Raw genomic sequence first — 18,565 nt, 5'->3', positions numbered from 1 at the left:
TTGAGTGATTAGGCTGATCCTTTTCTACCTTACTGTTTGAGACGGCCTAAGAAGAATAGGGCAACTCCGACAACGACACTAAGGCCAACACATCATTAGAGGTTAGAATCTGAACAAACTTGAAACTATGGGAGCGTTACATAAATCGTAGATATGATTGGACTGTGTTGCCATCGATGACAGTTATTACCGAAATAACAGTATACTCGTAGAGGTTAAAGCAAACCTTCATTTTAGGCTTTCAAGGCAGTAGATAATTTTTGGGTTCCTTTCTGGTCCCGTTCGTGAAGCAACCCTGACCTTTTTATGGGCGTGGTTTACTAGATGCTAGTTGTGCTCAGCATGACAAACCGCATATTTTTTTTTTCTTTCCTCGGGATATCCACACAATGCGCATTCAGGTCGGCGCTTGACCGTGGTCGATAACAATGCTAACAAATGCCTTACCTATTTTCCGCAAATATTGTTGTCTAATATGCGGCTCTTATCTTTGAAGACATTAACCATTTACTGGTAGCTCAACAATATTGACCTAACAAAATCATCTGCAAAAAGCTAGACAAATCCAAATATTAGTCCGTGCCTTTTCATTTAGGTTTATTTTTGTACCTGCTTAACTGTGGTATTCACTAAAATGTTCAGCGTGAGCAGCAGCAGATGTACTGGTCACAAAACCTGAAGGCTTCGTCCTTACCTTCGTAGGAAACGTGGGGGTCATTTTCTCGCCAATGCAATTTAGTTTTCCTTGTGTAAGCATGCTCTCATATACCACCAGAAAGGTACATCTCAAGAACACACATTCACTTTGCTAAAGAAAGTACCACAGACCAGTTTTGGGCCATACAATTATGTTTCACCACTTGGTCAACAATAATTTTAACCTACTATATCTCCCTTGGTTTTTAGAGAAACCGTTTATTATGTAAATTGGTATGTGTTTGATCAAATCAAACAATAACTAAAGCAATAAACCATTCTAGGTTAAGCCTTTCTTGTCTTGCCAGTTGAAGGGTTAAAGCCTACTCAGGATCAAAACAACAGGATCGTTCAATATTTAGTGCAGCGCAGAGGGATAACGAATTTAATTTTTGTGAATTTTAAGAAATCGCATTACATTGCAAACAAGCATGCAGATGTGATAACTTACTTTGTGAAAGTGATACCTCTGCGCCAACTTTGAGTCATTTTAACAAGATACAATTGGAAAAATACCACATAGGTTACAGAAAACTCGACATATAGCGTACTACTCTCACATATAACGTACGTACTACTCTGATTCATGCAATCATACAATACATTCAAATGTGGAACATCAATCTGCTTTACGGGAGACTAATATGCATAAGGTGGCCAGGGGAGGGGGGGGGGTGCTCGATGGTATGTATTGTAGATGCGAAAACATAAAAAAGGAGAAGTACTGTAATCTTGCTCTCGTTATGCACGAACCACAGAAAAAATATGTATGTGACGAGAGATATAACTGGTCTAACCATTTTTGGGTATATGTGCTTTTAAGGAAAAATTTACTTCAGCTCATATCACGTAAAGACAAATTGCCACAGATTACACGTCTTTCACAAATAGACACTAATGCTCATTTATTATGTTTACTGAGTGAAGTTTTCACTTGTGAAGTCTTGGCATTTGTCTTGTTTTTTGTTTTCAGCCAAAACCGACGCCAACGGAGCCAGACATCACCAAGGTAAGTCAATTCAAGCTATACATTCGGAGCTATCAATTCCTATTGCTTCAGATGAAAAGTGAATGCTCCGCAATATGTGCTCCTTTATAGCTCAATGACAAACAAACATAAGTTGATACGGACCGGCAAATAATCTATAAAGTACCAATAATGCTGTACAACTTTCCTCATTTCCTCAGTCTATCCAATCGAAAGTTTATTGGCGTTCTTTCCTAATACCATCTGTTAATCCCACATTGCAATTTACATTTTACAATTTGGAAGGTCACTGGTATGGACCCACTTGAACAGCCATTATGTGTTGTAATAACTACATATACGGTATTTATCAACTGATTTAATGTCCCCTCGCTCCATCTGAAGCTTCTGATGATGAAGTAAAAAATCGGTACCACAGAACTGCAGCAGGATGAAGCATTTTATTTCTTTTAAAGCGAGTCTATGATGAAATGTTTACCACTCCGCATCGCGAAAACGGTCCTCATATGATGGCAATAATCGGTGTCTTGAATTTCTTTCACGTTAGTGATCCATTTTGTTGAGATGCACATGTTGTCCAGGAAATTACTTGCAGCTCTGATGAAAGTACTATGGTGTTGACAAAGCGCCTTCTCGTCACAATTTATTAGTATTTGCTCGTTTCAGGCTTGCCTTCGAAACATGAGGTAAATGCGATAAGAATATCAAATTTCATGCAGTAATATTAGAAGTAATGATAAATTATAACGCAGTTTGTCGAAGTTTTGTTTTAATATACCTTGCACATGTTTGCCAGAAATAAGAAAGCTACTAAACAATGCTATCCCACTAACCTGGTGCATAAAAATTTGTATTTGCGGATTTTTCACCATAGCGCATGGGTTCGGAAACACCTCCAACAAACACAGCGATGTTAGGTGCAATGTTTAAAAACACTATAAGCTTCCGATAATAAAAAGCTCTGAAAAGGGGGAAACTACAGTGCTTTAAATGTGCCTCCACTACATGTTGTTCCCACGTTTTCCTCTAGGATTTCTGTTGAATAAGCAGTGCTAAATATTCGGAGATGAAAACTGCAATAGCAAACAAACGTGCACGCATGCTCACTTTTCTGATATTTAAACGGCGTAGTGGTAAGGTCTGTCCTCATAGAATACGTAGCGTTCTTTATTCCCGCCTTTTACGATCCTCTGTTATGACACGCTTTGATAACCTTGTACTTGTTGCTCAATATGATTCCACAATCACAACGACACTTCGTTGCTGCAGTACGCCAGCAGAGTAAGGTGACTTTGTACCTTACTTTAGGTAACAGCGTTACTCAGGTCTGTCTTCAAGTCAGTAAGCGACATTTTTTTACCAGCGCTGTGTTCTGAATAACTACATCCTTTAGGGTCATATCGTTAAAGATCTAGAGAGCTTAGATAAAATGTATTGCAACGATCGCTTGTATTCAGTAAATAGCTACAAAACGCACACAACGGTAATGCTCTTGGCCTTTATTAGATGAACTGGTATCTATATTACACTTTAGTAACTTATTACTGTGAGTGCATATCTTACTATATGCGTCACTTTACATGCTTGAGACGTCACTTGTGGTATAGCAGGCAAGGCGTGACGTCCATCATGCAGCTCAAGCATCAATGACTCTAGCATCAACTCACAGAAATGCACAGACGTTTAAAATTCTGCAATAACAAATAGAAAAAAGAATTATACTGTTAAATTGCATAGAATTGTTCACGTGTGCACCATGTGCCGCCTAAATCGCAGTGCGATTCGCAATGGTCTCCGATAGTTTTATTGCATCCTTTGGAACATCATATCTTCGGCCTTTTTATTTATTTTCAGATGTACAAGCCGTCGGTAGAAGTACATACCTATGCAACTACCTCTAATGATATGGAACGAAGGTGCTATCAAGACTCGATTAAAAATGTAACAGAAGGCGGCTGTACCTTTGTGAGAGGGTAAGACTTTTGCACAACATCATAGTGCGTTTCGGTTATAAAAACTTACGTTTTTTTTTCCTTTTTCAGACCAAGTTCCAACAAATGCCTTGCAACGTTTCTCAATAATAGAGGGAGTGACCAATTCAACGCAATGATAGTCACCTGCACATGTAAGTAAATGGTCGTGGGCAAATATATTACTGCATGGAAATAAATGCTAGATATACGTAGTTGCCTTTATATGAACAGCTGAACGAGAAAATATACAAGCTCTCACAAACGTTGCAAACGAATTTTTAAATTCAAATTTATGTAGACGCTATGATGGACCTATAATGATCCTCGCTTGTTCGACTAGCATTTTAATTAAAGTACATCATTTTAATAACAGCGGGAGTAAAAAAGCGGGCAAGTTGCAACTCGGTCGTGCAAAGCTTAGGCAAAGTAAAGTGTCAATCCTCAAGTCTTACTGGCTGCTACTACTAGGTATTAACTTGGTTGCAGCTAGGTCTTCACTTGGTTTAACTTAACTACGCATGTAGGGAAGGTATTCCAAGCGATCATTTTCTGAGGTACCTTCCCTTTCGAGAAATTTCGCGTGGCTAGCGCTGGACGCGTTGGCGCTTACGTGCGACAGCGTTCCTGCATGCCACAAAAGCAGGCACACCGGCAGGAGCCGTGTCTGTGTCAAGTGAAGCGAGCGCTCACCTGCGCCGGAGGTTACTAGGCAAAGCGAGGTGACGTCATCGCTACTGCTTCGGAGCAAGCGCGGCTAGGCAACGCGGGCGAGGTCGGCAGCACCTCTGCGCGTTCCCTCGTTGGTGCTGCTACAATGGCTTTCTCTATCTCGCTCTCATTTTCTCTATCCCTCTACCTAGCTGCGCCCGCTGCGCGCATGCTCTCCTTGCCTCTCGTTAACGTCCCATGTCAAGGCAACATGTGCACGGCACGCAGAGGAGGCGAGGGACACGCCGCTCCGCGAGATGGTTGCTAGGCAACGCAGCGGCGTCATAGCTCGGGGAGGTTTTGCGAAAGCAGGTGCCACCTCTTACGGTTAGCTAGAACAGCTTTGCTGTTAAAAAAGTTATGCCCGAGGTATCCTGAGATCTTCTAGGCTAATTATAGCTTAAGCGGCAGCTAATGCGGTGACTTGTAATTAAAGCGCATAATATACAACGTGTACATTTTTATACGTAAACGCTGAAAACACACAACTGCTCTGAAAGATTTTAGCTTAAGCTGTATACGTTTTTCAACACATGCTACTAAAGTAAGTGTTTAGTGCAATCTCAACCTCGGACATGCTGACTCCAAATGATCTTATTTCATATTGCATCTTCATATTTTATTCAGAAATGTTACATACCACAGAGTTACACAACACCTTTCTGAATGTGTACATTAAAATAAGAAACATTCAAGAAGAATTGAAATGAAACATTTAAAATACGTATATAGGACAGCGCTTAAAAAACAAATGTTTAATTTGAAAGCCTGTCATACGTAGAATGTGTTATATAAGTGGCATACACTTAAATAAAAGGAAAAGTATTGCAGCCTCGACATTCAAATGTGCGTGAGTATTTCAAGAAAAAAGCGGAGCGTTAGTTTTCGAGAAATCTTTAATGCCTGCGCAGGACGTATAATATTGCGCACGTATGTTACTATTTTTATATGCGCTTTCGAGTTTAAAATCAGCAGTAGCAGCTGCTCCTCCTTGAAGTGGTGAAGCAATGCGTGTTTATTTTGGGGCTTGATGGCCTACAATATATATTCTATTTTTGGGAGCAGTAATTAAATATGCCTTGCATTATACATAACACCTACTTATTTTGGTATGCAGCTTTTCTTTTATACTATTGTAGATAGCGCTGTTACGTCATTTCGCGCACGTTTTTCGAGAAGGCGGATACTATCTGGATACAAAATTAAAATGCAAGGGCAGCTATGCAAAAGACAAGATAAAAATTTCATTACTCACTTTACTCTAACAATTGTTATTGTGAATTTAAGCCACGCGACAGTCGAGCTTTCTTTGCTTGGCAGAAATACTAACACCAGCCCAAATGTGAAAAATACCTGCCCACAAATTTTCCTAAAAGATGTCCTGAGATTTCTGTGAATGTTTTCAAGAATCATTCTAGCATTTTTCGTCTGTCGTAACTAAAGAAATGAATGTATTTTTATCACACTTTAGGAACCACTGTCTACCAAGCGGTGCTTGCCTTGATTGTTTTGATACTCAACCTTGACTCACAGCAAGACTCAATTCCTAACTGCACCATCTTCCAAATGAGATTTTAAGGAATTCTTTAAACGTTATTCCTTCACTACTCATAATTTTGCACTTTGTTATTGCATTTTCTATGTAGGTTATTTCCAGCTTTCCTTAATTATGCTATATGGTCTCGATGAATGAAAACGTATTTTAGAACTAACAAATAAAAGATTTTAGATGTAAACATTGAGTTGGCATTGAAATGAACGCACTTATATCATGTGAAAATTGGGGTCGTACAAAATTCTTTATAAACATCAAATAGATCGTCGTAAGTTTAACATGTAAGCCTAACATAGGTTTCTCTGAAACAAAATACTCGCAAATCACTCGCCTGGGGACCTCCCATTTTTAATGGGAGGTCCCCTGTACAGTCTGTTGACTATGGGACCTCCCTATGTAAGTTTATATAATCTCGATTTGTAACTCTACTATCATGCACAATAAAGAACTCTCAAGAATAAAGAAAAGCATGGCTTTTTCGAACGTAATAATCGCCGAGAGTGGGCTTCCTTCTGATCCAGCCGAGGCACAATTTGTAGTTCGTTTTCCTGTTGCGCTCACAGATGATTGAGCAAAACTTACCACGTTGCCCTAAAAGCTTAGTGCAAGGATATAAATGCTCATTTTCTGTAATATAATAAATAAAAATGTTCTTAGCATAACCCTGCAAGTAAAGAGCAGCATTTTCCACATATACACGTAATTACAAGCTGTGTAATATTATCTAAGCCGGTTTTTTTTCGCGCTTATCCTAAAATGCAAAGTTGAAATGTTTTGTACGTGTACTTCACGTATCAAAAGTAAGAGCAATAATAATGCGTGGAAGGTTTGCCAAAATGCGAAAACCTATTATTTTTTTGCACAATCCTCGTGATAGATAATTATATCTCGCATTAATGCAAGGACGACGTGTCATCGTGGGTGGACTGGAAAGTTATACCAAAGATTAAATGCATCTTATATCTACAGCCTTCACGCCGTAGCCGATTATAACAAGTAATGGCGGGGTTTTCTAAGAAAATCAGCCAACCACACTTCTAAATATCCATGGCACTGTGGTTCTGCAGTTGCCATAAAGATTAATTATTGATATTGTATTTAACATTTGCGTGATAATATTTCGCATTTAAGAATAGAAATATGAGGTTAATGCGAAAATAACAAAAAATCCTAAAAAATCCAGTTGCCCAGACGATATTCCAAACGAGTTCCTTAGAAAATATGCGGAATGGTGCAGCAAGTATCTTGGGCTAATTTTCCGTAAATCATTTACTTTGTCTCAGCTACCAGACGACTGGAAAATTGCCAAAATAATACCCATTCACAAATCAGGAGATAAGTCTTCAGTAGCAAATTACCGTCCGATATATCTTACTAGCACTTCGTGTAAGTTGTTCGAACACATTATCCTAAAACACATAACCGTTTTTCTTGAGAAACTAAACTTCTTGTGCCCTAATCAGCACGGATTTCGTAGTGGTTTGTCCACTATCACCCAGCTAACCGAGGTAGTTCATGACCTCGCACTTAACATCAACAACCGCGGCCAAATGGACATGATTTTACTTGATTTATCAAAGGCCTTTGATTGCGTGTGTCATAGTAAACTAATCACAAAACTAAAAAATGTAATCGGAGAGGGATTAATTTTTTCATGGATAAAAGATTTTTTTAACAAACCGCTCACAGTTCGTGCTTTTCGAAGGTATTAAATCAGAAACTGTCCCTGTAACTTCTGGAGTTCCTCAAGGTTCCGTCCTAGGACCACTATTATTTTTAATCTTTATAAATGATATTACAGAAAACATTGACTGTAGTATCAAGCTCTTCGCAGACGACTGCATTATTTATAAGAAAATTCACAGCATCACAGACCACCTTAAACTCAACGCGTCCCTTGATAAGTTAGTAGACTGGTGCGCTAAATGGCAAATGTCCATAAATGTAAAAAAATCTGTAACCATTGCAGTAACACGTAAACAGAACCCGTCCGAATTCACTTACACTATTAATGGTAAACCGCTAGCGAATGTTCAACAACATAAGTATTTAGGCGTTACATTGACGTCAGACCTCAGATGGGACATACACGTTGCCAACATCACGGCAGCCGCACTACGCAAGCTATTCTATGTAAAAAGATGTTTAAGAATGGCACCCGCGTCCTCAAAGCTTCTAGCATACATTACATTCGTAAGACCACTGTTATAATATGCTAACACAGTTTGGTTCCCTCATTCCCTAACTAGTATAACAAAATTGGAGTCGGTACAGCGCAAAGCCATAAGATTTGTGTATAACAAGTATAAACGCACGGACTCTCCCACTATAACCTTCTGACTTATTCTGGCATTAGGACTCTATCCACAAGAGCAAAGCAGGCACGTCTCAAGTTTCTGTACCAACTGCTGCATCACAGCTATAAGATTGATGTGTCTAAGTACGTCGCATTTTCACAGTCGCGCCCGACTCGTCATAAGCATAAATACACCTTAATTGAATATTCTTTCAAGAACGACTCGTTTGGGCAATCATTTTTCCCACTTACTATACGTGAGTGGAATCGGTTACATCCAGATATCACGGATGCCGAAACAGTGTGCGCTTTCAGTGCAAAGTTAGAACATACATCTAACCTCTAGTACCACCCCCATTGCCACGCACACTCTCATTTGAAGGCTAGTTCCGTCTTCTTAGATTCCTGCACTTATACAATGTATTTCCTTTCCTAATATTTGCTGGTGATGGCCTATGAAATGTGTACCGGTTTTCTTGGTGAAAGGGGTTGCTCATGCTGTTGCACATAACTTCGTTCTTATACTATCGCTTGCTTGCTTCTTTATTCTATTCCCTTTTTTTAACAGATTGCAATCCTGTGCCTGGTTGTGCTTCGCGTTTTTTTTTTTTTTTTTAGTATTAGTTCATGTTTGCACATTGCGCATGATCGACAAGGAGTTGATTTCCTTTGCTTGGCAAACTGGTTGTAATCCTTCCTCGTGGTTGTACTTCATTTCGTGTGCGCATCATGCATGTTTTTGAAATGTTAATTTGAATTTATGCGTGATTTTTGCTTTAAATGCCCTGTATAAGAGCGCATGTTTACAAAATGTTGATTTTTTTTAACATGATTGTCTCTTTGTAATGCCCACCTGCTACGCTCTCAACTGAGTGTGGCAGTATTGAAAATAAATAAATAAATAAATAATTTCCAGCGTAAGAGCCCAACCTATAAACGGAAAGTCTTGCAACATAGTTTTATAATGAACCTTAGTAGCCGAATACGGTAGGAAAGGCCTTTTTTGTAGCTGTGCGAGCGGATCTCGGAACCTTTTGCACCACAGAATCAATTATTTTACGTGTCATACAAGCCAATAACAGTTATTTCCTCAAATTACCTATTATATAGTAAAAGGCGTTACAGACTGCGTGAGCCAGAAACATTTCAGGTTTAGTTTTTTTAATGTACGCGAATTTGGGAAAAGCTAAGAGACCGCTGTTGCGTCTTGCAGAAGTTCTGGATTATACTCCCCATTCACTGCACAATATTTTCCAGAAAATTTATATTCTGCTATTATGTATATGCAGATTATGTATATCTTGTAAGTAACCAATAATTTGTAGGAAGTGGAATTCATGGGTTCGCTTATATACAGTAAAGCACGATTGCGGCCTCTGTTGGCAAATAGTTGTCTTGGCTGTATTGTTCATTTATACGAGCGACGTGTTGTATATGCTGCCCTCTAGTGAAAGCGGAAGGAGATGGTGCCTGGTCGTTGGACTTACAGTAAGTGACCTTCTTCCACTTCAGATAGAGCGCATTGCAGAGACACAATTAAAACGTGAGGCATTGTGAGCTCCCCAGACCTTTAAGCTCCTCAGACACTGCTTTGGGCCATCCATGCCAAATCATGTCACGCACAGCCCTCAACACCCCATCGCGTCCGTTTCCCGGCTGACATCCTTTGATCTCAATGGCAAGTCATTTAGGGCCTAAAAGTAAAAGACTTCTTCACAGCTGCTGCCTGTGTCGGGCAGCGGTAAACGAGACAATGCGTCTGCATGCTGGATGGCTGTTCGTGGCTTGTGTTTGATTCTATAGCTGTAGCCGGCCAAAAATGTCAACCAGCGATGCACTCTTGCTGTGGCCACCGCACTGCCCTGCCGTTTAGGATCAAACAAAATTGTCAAGGGCTGGTGATCGGTTATTATATCAAAGGGTCGCCCGTAGAGGCACTTGTGATTTTTTTTTACAGCAAACAAAACACTAAGTGCTTCCTTTTCAATTTGTCCGTAGTTACGTTCGGACGCAGACAACGACCGTGAAGCAAGAGCAACTGGCTTTTCTTCACCGTTTCCCACATGCGATAGCACTGCACCTAACCCATAATCAGAGGCATCACATGTAACCCAAATTAGTTTTTTTACATCAGAGAGTTGCAGCCCACGTTTATCAGTCAACATTTCTTCGCATCTTCGGAATGCCTCATCACAATCACGTGACCAGTGCCACGTAGTTTCTTTTCTCAGCAAGTGGTGCAATGGTTCCAAGAGCGAGGCCAAATTCGGGAAAAATTTCCCATAGTAGTTTATCAAACCCAAAAAGGCCTTCAGCTGGGTCACGCTAGTGGGCCTTGGTGCTTTTCTAATGGCTCCTACTTTTTCCGCCGTTGGGTGCAAGCCATCCTTGTCGATCTCATGCCCCAAGTATGTGACGCGCTGCTGAAAGAAACTGCATTTCTTAGCGTTCACTTTTATGCCGTGTTCACGTAGGCGTCGCAGAACTTGCTCCACTCGTTCGTAGTACTGCTCGTAACTCTCACCTGCGATGACTACATCATCTTAATAGCAGGCGGTTCCAGGCATATTGTGCAGTATCTGGTCCATGACGGCCTGGAAAATCGCCGGTGCGCACGCTACGCCATAAGGCAAGCGGCGGAACCTAAAGACTCCTAAGTGGGTGTTTATTGTGAGCAGTTCTTGAGCTTGCTTGTTTAGCTCAAGCTACAAGTACGCTTTCGAGAGATATATGATGGAAAACACGGTTCCACCCTGCAGGCTTGCAAATATATCTTCAGGCAGTGGCAAGGGATATTGATCGACCTTGATTGCTGGATTTAACGTGACGCGGTAATCGCCACATAATCGCAGTTCCTGTGTGTTCTTTTTTGGGACAATCACAAGCGGCGTTGCCCATGTACTGTGCCTGACCCTAAATATGACACCAGCTGCTTCTAATATCACCCATTCTTGCTCGACTTGCTCGCGCAAAGCGTATGGCACTGGTCGCGCTTTCATAAGCATAGGGCGCACGTCATCCTTCAATTCAACGCTGCATTCGAACCCCTTATTGGTACCAAAACCCCCGCCAAACACTTCGGGAAATTTCTCAGCAGGCGATGTCTCCTTATCCAAAACTCTTACAGGCAAGACTTTAGACCAAGTTATTTTGATTTTAGAAAGCCAATCTCGGCCAAACAACGTGGGCATTCTAGCCCCCTGCGCTTCTTTCGCTATGACCAGTGGTAGTTCGTAGCATTGGTCATGGTATTGCACCTTTACATCCATGACGCCTACAGTAGGGACTGCCGTGCTATTGTAGGTGGCTAATTTGACATTTGCTTGTCTGCAAGAGGCATTCGGAAAGTGTTTTGCACACTCTATTTCCGACATTATTGACACTTCTCCGCCCGTGTCAAGTTCCATGGGTATCACTTTATCATTTATCCGAGCCTCGACTAAAATGGCGGGCGCGCCTTCCTTTTGGTTCGTGTGATATAAAGTGAGTAGTTCGTTGTCAAACTCTTCGCTCTCTACACTGTGGACAAGCTTAGATTTGCACGTTTTGGCAACATGACCCTTTTTCGTACACTTATAACAGGTACTGTTCAGAAATCGGCAACTCACGGGTGAATGCTGTCCTGCGCATCGATGACACATCCTTTTCGTTTTTTTCTTTCGCTGACCACTTTGCTTTCGCGAAGGTGTACTGGGCCGGCGCTTCTTTCGTTAGGGATTTGCTTTGTTGCGCGACTTTCTGTTGCCAGTAGATGTCTTCCGTTTCTGAAGGCGCTCCTTTGGCATTGCTTTGCAGCATTTCTTTAGTGTCTTGTCTCGCGGCTTCCATGCCTATGGCTACGCTGCACGCGCATTCCCATGTCACTTCGTCATCTGGCATTGCCAACAGCCTGCACCATACTCCCTCGGTACGTAGCCCAGCAATGAGCTGGTCCCGCAGAGCTTCCGTCAAAAAGGTGCTGAATTCGCAGGTTGCAGCGCGTTTCTTCAATTCGACTATGAAATCTGCGACGGTCTCATGCGGTTGTTGCTTTCGCTGGTGAAAGCGATACCGTTCCGTGACCATAGAGCGTTTAGGAGCGTAATGCTTCTTCAGAACGTCCACGACTTCCGTGAATGACGCCTTAGCTGGTGCTTTAGGCAGCAGCAAACTACGTAGCGTGACGTACGCCTTCTCACCGTTAGCGGTTAAGACCGGTAGCTTCTTGGCTTCAGCTATGTCATTGGCCGCGGCAAATACTTCGAACCGCTCCAGGTACACCTCAATGTTGCCGTCATCTGGATGGAACTCCGGTAGCTTCCCAACAGTGGTCGCCATGCTTCCGTTCGGACTGGTTGTGGTGGCCATCCTAGAAACCCGGCGCGGATCCCATCCTCGTCGCCAGTTGTAGCTTGACAGCGGGACTGGGTTAAAACGTACTTTATTATCGAGGTGCACACTGGCAGCCTCAACTCAACCACAAGAAGAAAACATACAACGATACTCGAGCGCGTATATAAGCACTGGCTCTCTCTCGGCGCATGCTCGGCCAGCACTAGTTTGCGAGCCCACAATTTATGACACGCGATTGTCTTATCGCATGACGGATGACGTTACAACAGGAAGCAACAGTGAAAAGGGGGACCATGCGTGAAATCATGCTCTGCGAACACCGCCGCATGATCTGGCTGATGTTCTACAGAATCCTACGAACAACGTTGGGACTATGATGTCATCAAACGTGTAAAGGCGGGCGCTGCCAGTCTGTTTCGCTGTCGTGGAACTAGCGTAGGATGATGGTATGACTTATGCATTTTCTGCTATTTGTGCAGGTTCGCAAGCGCTTCTAGCAGAACATTTAGTGTTTGATATTGGCGCTTTCAACACCGAGCCTTGTGTCAATGTTTTAGAGTGCATTGCATTTCCAGATAGAGCTCACTATGCACTGAACAACTTTTACGTCGTCATGCGTTTTACTTTTTTGTTGTCATTATGTGTGGAAACGTAGAAGTCAATCTCGGTTTATGTATTCAGACTACATTACAAATAGCTCGGGATCGGCAAAAAGTAATCGAAACCCAGTTTTAAACTACACAAAGAAATGTGGCTGAGCAGAGTGTGGTCATTAAACGTTTGACGTCATGGATTAACCACGTGCAAGCGAAGCTCACATCGCTATCACAACTGGTGTAAGCCGTGACGAAGTGCAAATCGAATATAGTCAAGATAATATTTGCTAGAATGTGTACCTTCAGGAAAAATTTAATTATTTGGAAAATCGTGGTCGACGAAACAATCTATTCCTTTTTAGTTTATTTGGCAATCACGCCAGCGAATCTCGGTCTGCGACTAAGTCGTCAATAAAAGAAATTTACTCTAAAAATCTCATTTCTCGAAGTAGCGCACTTCTAAAAACGTTTTAGAAAACGTGAATAATGTTTAGGCGAACGTCATTTTCTGTCAAATGTCCTACTTCACCCAAATAACGATGACCAAATAACATTTCAGTACCTACACCTCTTGACATCCCTCTCAAAACAATAGAAAAAGAACCATACAGATTAGGACATTTTCGTTACCGGAAAAATCACCGCTGCTTGTCAAAGTTGAACAAAAAAGTACAATATTTCGGGACAGCCCAAAAACTCAAGGGCACTGGTGTCAGTGTATCGTAAGAGAATTCATTGCCTGTACTCAGATGATGACAGCATTTTTGGAAGTTTCTTAAAACCGAAAAAAACTGATAACATGCGCGTTAATCTCAAGCATGGCGTTCTCAATATAAATAATAAAAAATTCATGTAGGATTATCCTCTGGATAAGGTTATGGACCAGAGATGGCACACCACTTCAAGCCTTCTGTTAATTGGTGATGCGTTCAGAGTGAAGTTGGATATTTGGATAACCTGCTGTGCATGGTCAAACCAATTATTGTTACTTGCACCAAGTCATCGCTGTACGATGCTACTGTGAGCTGTGATTCAGTTCCTGATTCATATATGTTAACCTATCTCGTCCTCTGGAATAGAAATGCTTGAAGAGAGGTGGGAGGCTGTCAAGGGATGTTTAAAACATGCTGAAGATAAATGATCCTCGTTATGTTCAGTTCAACAAATGCAAGCTTTTGCTACAACCGCAGTATCATTTAGTACCCAGGTAGGTCATTACTGATAGAGCACCTTAACGAAGAAGATGTAAGAGTGGTGTTCAAGGTTATATGAAGAAGAAAGAGGCAATCTTTAATAGTCTGACGGGGCAAAATTATGCATGATGGCTAGTCAGCCTCTAGAGCCTGTGCAAGAATATGTTTATCTAAGTCAATTACCCATAGGAGACACTGGTCTTTTGAAGAAAATTTACACAAGAATAAAAATGTTTTGGAGTGCATACGGCTTGCATTACTAAATCCTGACTGGGAGCTTACCACTGTCGCCGAAAAGAAAAGTGTACAATAATTGCATTCTATTGGTGCTAAGATATGGGCAAGAAACTTGAAGGTTGACAAAGAAGCTGGAGGGCAAGTTAAGGACCACTCAGAGAGCGATCGAACGAAAAATATTAGGCCTAACGTTAAGAGACAAGAAGAGAGCGGTGTGGATCAGACACGTGGATAGCCGATATTCTAGTTTACATTATTAGAAAAAAATAAGCTGGACAGGCCGTTTTAGGCGTAGGGTATATAACCGGTAAATCATTAGAGTTACAGAATGGGCACCAAGGAAAGAGAAGCGCTGTCGACGAAGGCAGAAATTTCGTGGGTGAGAAAATTAGGAAATTTGCAGGTACAAGGTGAAATCAGCTAGCGCAAGACAGGCGCAGCAGGACTTCGTCTTGCACTGGACATGAAATTATTCTGATGCTGATGACGTCATCATTGGCGGTGACTTGAAACTTCCTAACTTTGATTGGACGTAGCACTCCCTCACTTTGTTCATGCATTCAATTTATTGTTTTTTCTCAACATGACGTCTACACATTGTGAAGGTTGCTGAGAATAAAAGCCGTTGCATTACGGCTTGAAAAAAATCTTGGTCCCCTTGGCATTCACGGCAACGAAGCAACACAGGCAAAAACATTAAAAAGAAAAGAATAATAACCTCACATTTTTTACGAATGACACTGCGTGAAGTTAACAGTATAATTGAAGTAACACAATCAATACAGAGGCATTTCTGATGAAACAGTGTATATATGTCCTGTGTATAAGGAACACGCGCATGTGAGTAAATAAAACAACACTTCAGTTTTCAGAAATGTAAATCTAGAACATCTATTTGTGCTTTGATGTGTGCATTGAGTAGTCGAGGCAGATTATTCCTTAGCATCTTAGTGCGACATTTTGAAACATTCCAGCGGTCAATTTTTCTTGTCTTATAGGTCGCGTTGCCTAAATATTCTAGGTTAGATGTGTCTAAAAGCAGCGTACGATTTTCCCTAATGCCAAGTTTACATTCGCGCAGAAGTTTATATTTGCGCGTATTAGGTACTGGAATGGCCCTTACATTTTTGAAGATTTGTTCTGTGCAACGAAACGTAGGCAGATCAGTAATGATTCGTAAAATGTTTTTTTTTTCTTAAAAGACTAGTGAGGTTTTTGTAGGTCGTTCTCCCTCAAACTAAACGATAATATTTGATGTAGGATGCAAATAGGGCATAGCAAATAGCTAGTTCTGCAGACATAAGATATACACTACGATTTCGTTTGGGTGTGCCTGTTACGGAACATAATTTCTTCACGTTATGATTGACGTGGTCTTCCCATTGCAACGTCTTACAGAAGTATACACCTAATACCTGAGTACTTTCTACTTCCTCAATCTTTGTTGATCTGAACAAAAGTTCGTGTCCGATAGGTAGCTGCTTATCCTTAGAATGAAAAATTCCTGGTTTTCTTCTTTTTCGCAATAATATAAAGTTGATTAATATTTCTCCAAGCTTCTAACTTTTTGGAAGCTATGTTTGCTTTAACGAAAACTTCTACACTAGAGGAACGTGACACGAATGAGCTTGTGTCGTCCGCATATTTGATCTTAGAATCGGATGATATTGAGATTATGTCATCATTGCACAAATTACAAACTAAGGGACCAAGAATGCTCCCTAGGGTACACCTGAGAATATTTCGTTCTGACAAGGTATTAGGGGACTTGGAGAAATTGGTACTTTGATAGCGATAACTATTTGACATGTAAAGGACGTGTCCTAAAATATCGTATTGTTGTAATTTATCAAAGATATTACAGTTATTATTTTTGTCGAAGACTTGAGTAACGTCAATGAAAATGCCCAGAATGATGTTCTCATCTGTAAAGTTTTGCAAAATATTTATTTTTTATACATGATGGCCCAGTTCTGTAGACGGATATTTTTGGAAGCTATGCTGCGCTTTTGTGATTATGGAATATTTATCGCATTAACATGAAAGTTGTTTTCATAAATTTTTTTCCAAACCATTGGAAAATACGAGGAGCATTGACATCGGACGGCGGCTCGAGACACCTCGGCTATCGCCTTTTTTCGAGCGGAATCACTCGAGCCAGTTGCATTTTCGATAGATAAACGGCCGAGAAAAACTTTGAATATGCACGTTAATATTGGACATACAATATTGAGGACATATTTGACCGGTCTGATCCGCACATCACCGTATTTCACCGGTTTGTTCACACCTGCGGGAGTTCTTGAAGTTTGTAAACACAGAGTAAACTTCTTCTATTTCTATTGGTTTTAAGAAATGTCTACTATAATTAGGTGGATCTAAAATGATGCTTTTTTCTGAAGGGCCTGTAAGTTCATTTCTGTTAACAAAAATTCATTATAGGCATGGACTATGGCGTAACTTCTCCGCGTTTCTTCCGCAATATAATCTCTATTACACAATCCTTGTCCTGCCCACATCCGATGAGAGCATTCATTTTACTCCGCACTTCACTCGCACAGCACAAACACAGAAAGGTAACGAAATTATACGCATACCTGGACTTTTTCAGTCAATGTTTAGGACGCTATGGAAACGTTTCAAAGCAAGGAGGTCCGCTTCATTACGGGATTTCATGAATTTTTTGAAACGTCTAGCTTTTTTATCTATTTTTCTGTAGTTCACATGTCATCTAAGGTGTTTTTATAATTTTATGGCTCTCTCTTAGCTGCAGTAATGGGGCTAGTGTCTACATTAAAGCATATTACCACATGGTCACTAATCGAACCGGTAGGAATGTCTGTAGGGATAGAACCAATGTCATAATTAACTAGGAACAAATTTATGGACGTTTATGAAGTAGGTGTCACCTGTGTTGCTGTATGTATACGGTTTTTACAGGCATTACTGTTATGGACATGCCCCAATTCAGTTTTTTAGGTATAACAGGCCATATGAATATTAAAATTTCCACCAATAATGACATGATATATATATATATATATATATATATATTCATTTACGAATGCTAGCATGTAAGCTCTGGCATGACGTAAGATGCCTTCAATTCGAAAAAAAGCAAGAAGTCCCGCAAATGTGAAATGCACACACCAATCCGGGCTTAGGGTAACAGTTTCATGGCATCTGAAAAGAATCAGTAAGAACAGAACATTCCGCGAGTAGACGAGCTTTCAAAGAGTTTTCTGCAAGAAGAGATACGCCCCCACCTCGGCGCTTGGTTCTATGAACGTAAAATGTTTTCATGTTAGGAATATCAAACACGTCCATTTCATGAGACTGCCACGTCTCAGTGGACATAACCGCATTAACTCAGTTCTGTAATTTGTAAAATAGACATTACAATTCAGCAGACTGGACATTTAAATGAAAGCAATGCCAGAAATCGTTTCGATTTCGATAGCCGTTAGCTGGTTATTCCAACGATATATATCCCAATTGCGCCATTCTACTTGGAATTCAGGCTCAACAAACAACAATACAACATAGGCTCAAGTGGCCAAGGCTGAAAGATGCTTTTAACTTCTAAGGACTGCAGCCGAGTCCGCGTGTTTTTCGCGCACCTGGACTTTGAGTGCCAGGACAGGTCGTATTCATGGAAATTTGCCCAGGCCTTCACAGTTACTAGGAGTATTTTAGAACTTTTCGTCATATTTTTCCTGATGTACGTGCTTTCTTTGAATTCTCTCAGAACTTTCCCTTTTTTCCAACCATGCATCGCGAAGGTCCTTGCGTGCAAATCATACGATCATACCTTTCGTTTTCGCGGGTTTTGCGGGCAGCCTGTGTACGGCCAGGACGTCCCATTTGTGAGTTGCTGCATGCTCACGTTCTTCGCAAGTTCATTGACCTTAGCAAGCAGCTGTTCATCCTGAGATTCTGCTATACCGTGCATTTCAATGTTTAGCCGCCTACTCCGACACTCGAGGTCGTC

General features: G+C 41.0%; 1 long non-coding RNA gene across 1 annotated transcript; it reads left to right on the top strand.

Annotated features, from left to right (window-relative positions):
* The first annotated feature begins 1,668 nt into the window (after positions 1 to 1,668).
* On the top strand, positions 1,669 to 3,809 carry LOC125947091 (uncharacterized). Its single transcript, XR_007468130.1, has 3 exons — positions 1,669 to 1,705; positions 3,539 to 3,657; positions 3,727 to 3,809. It is a non-coding gene; the product is annotated as an uncharacterized LOC125947091 (long non-coding RNA).
* The last annotated feature ends 14,756 nt before the right edge of the window (positions 3,810 to 18,565 follow it).

Source organism: Dermacentor silvarum, chromosome 7 (assembly GCF_013339745.2).
Source record: "Dermacentor silvarum isolate Dsil-2018 chromosome 7, BIME_Dsil_1.4, whole genome shotgun sequence".
Classification (NCBI taxonomy): domain Eukaryota; kingdom Metazoa; phylum Arthropoda; class Arachnida; order Ixodida; family Ixodidae; genus Dermacentor; species Dermacentor silvarum.
Note: the sequence above shows the minus strand (reverse complement) of the source record. Positions and strands in the feature narration are given on the sequence as shown.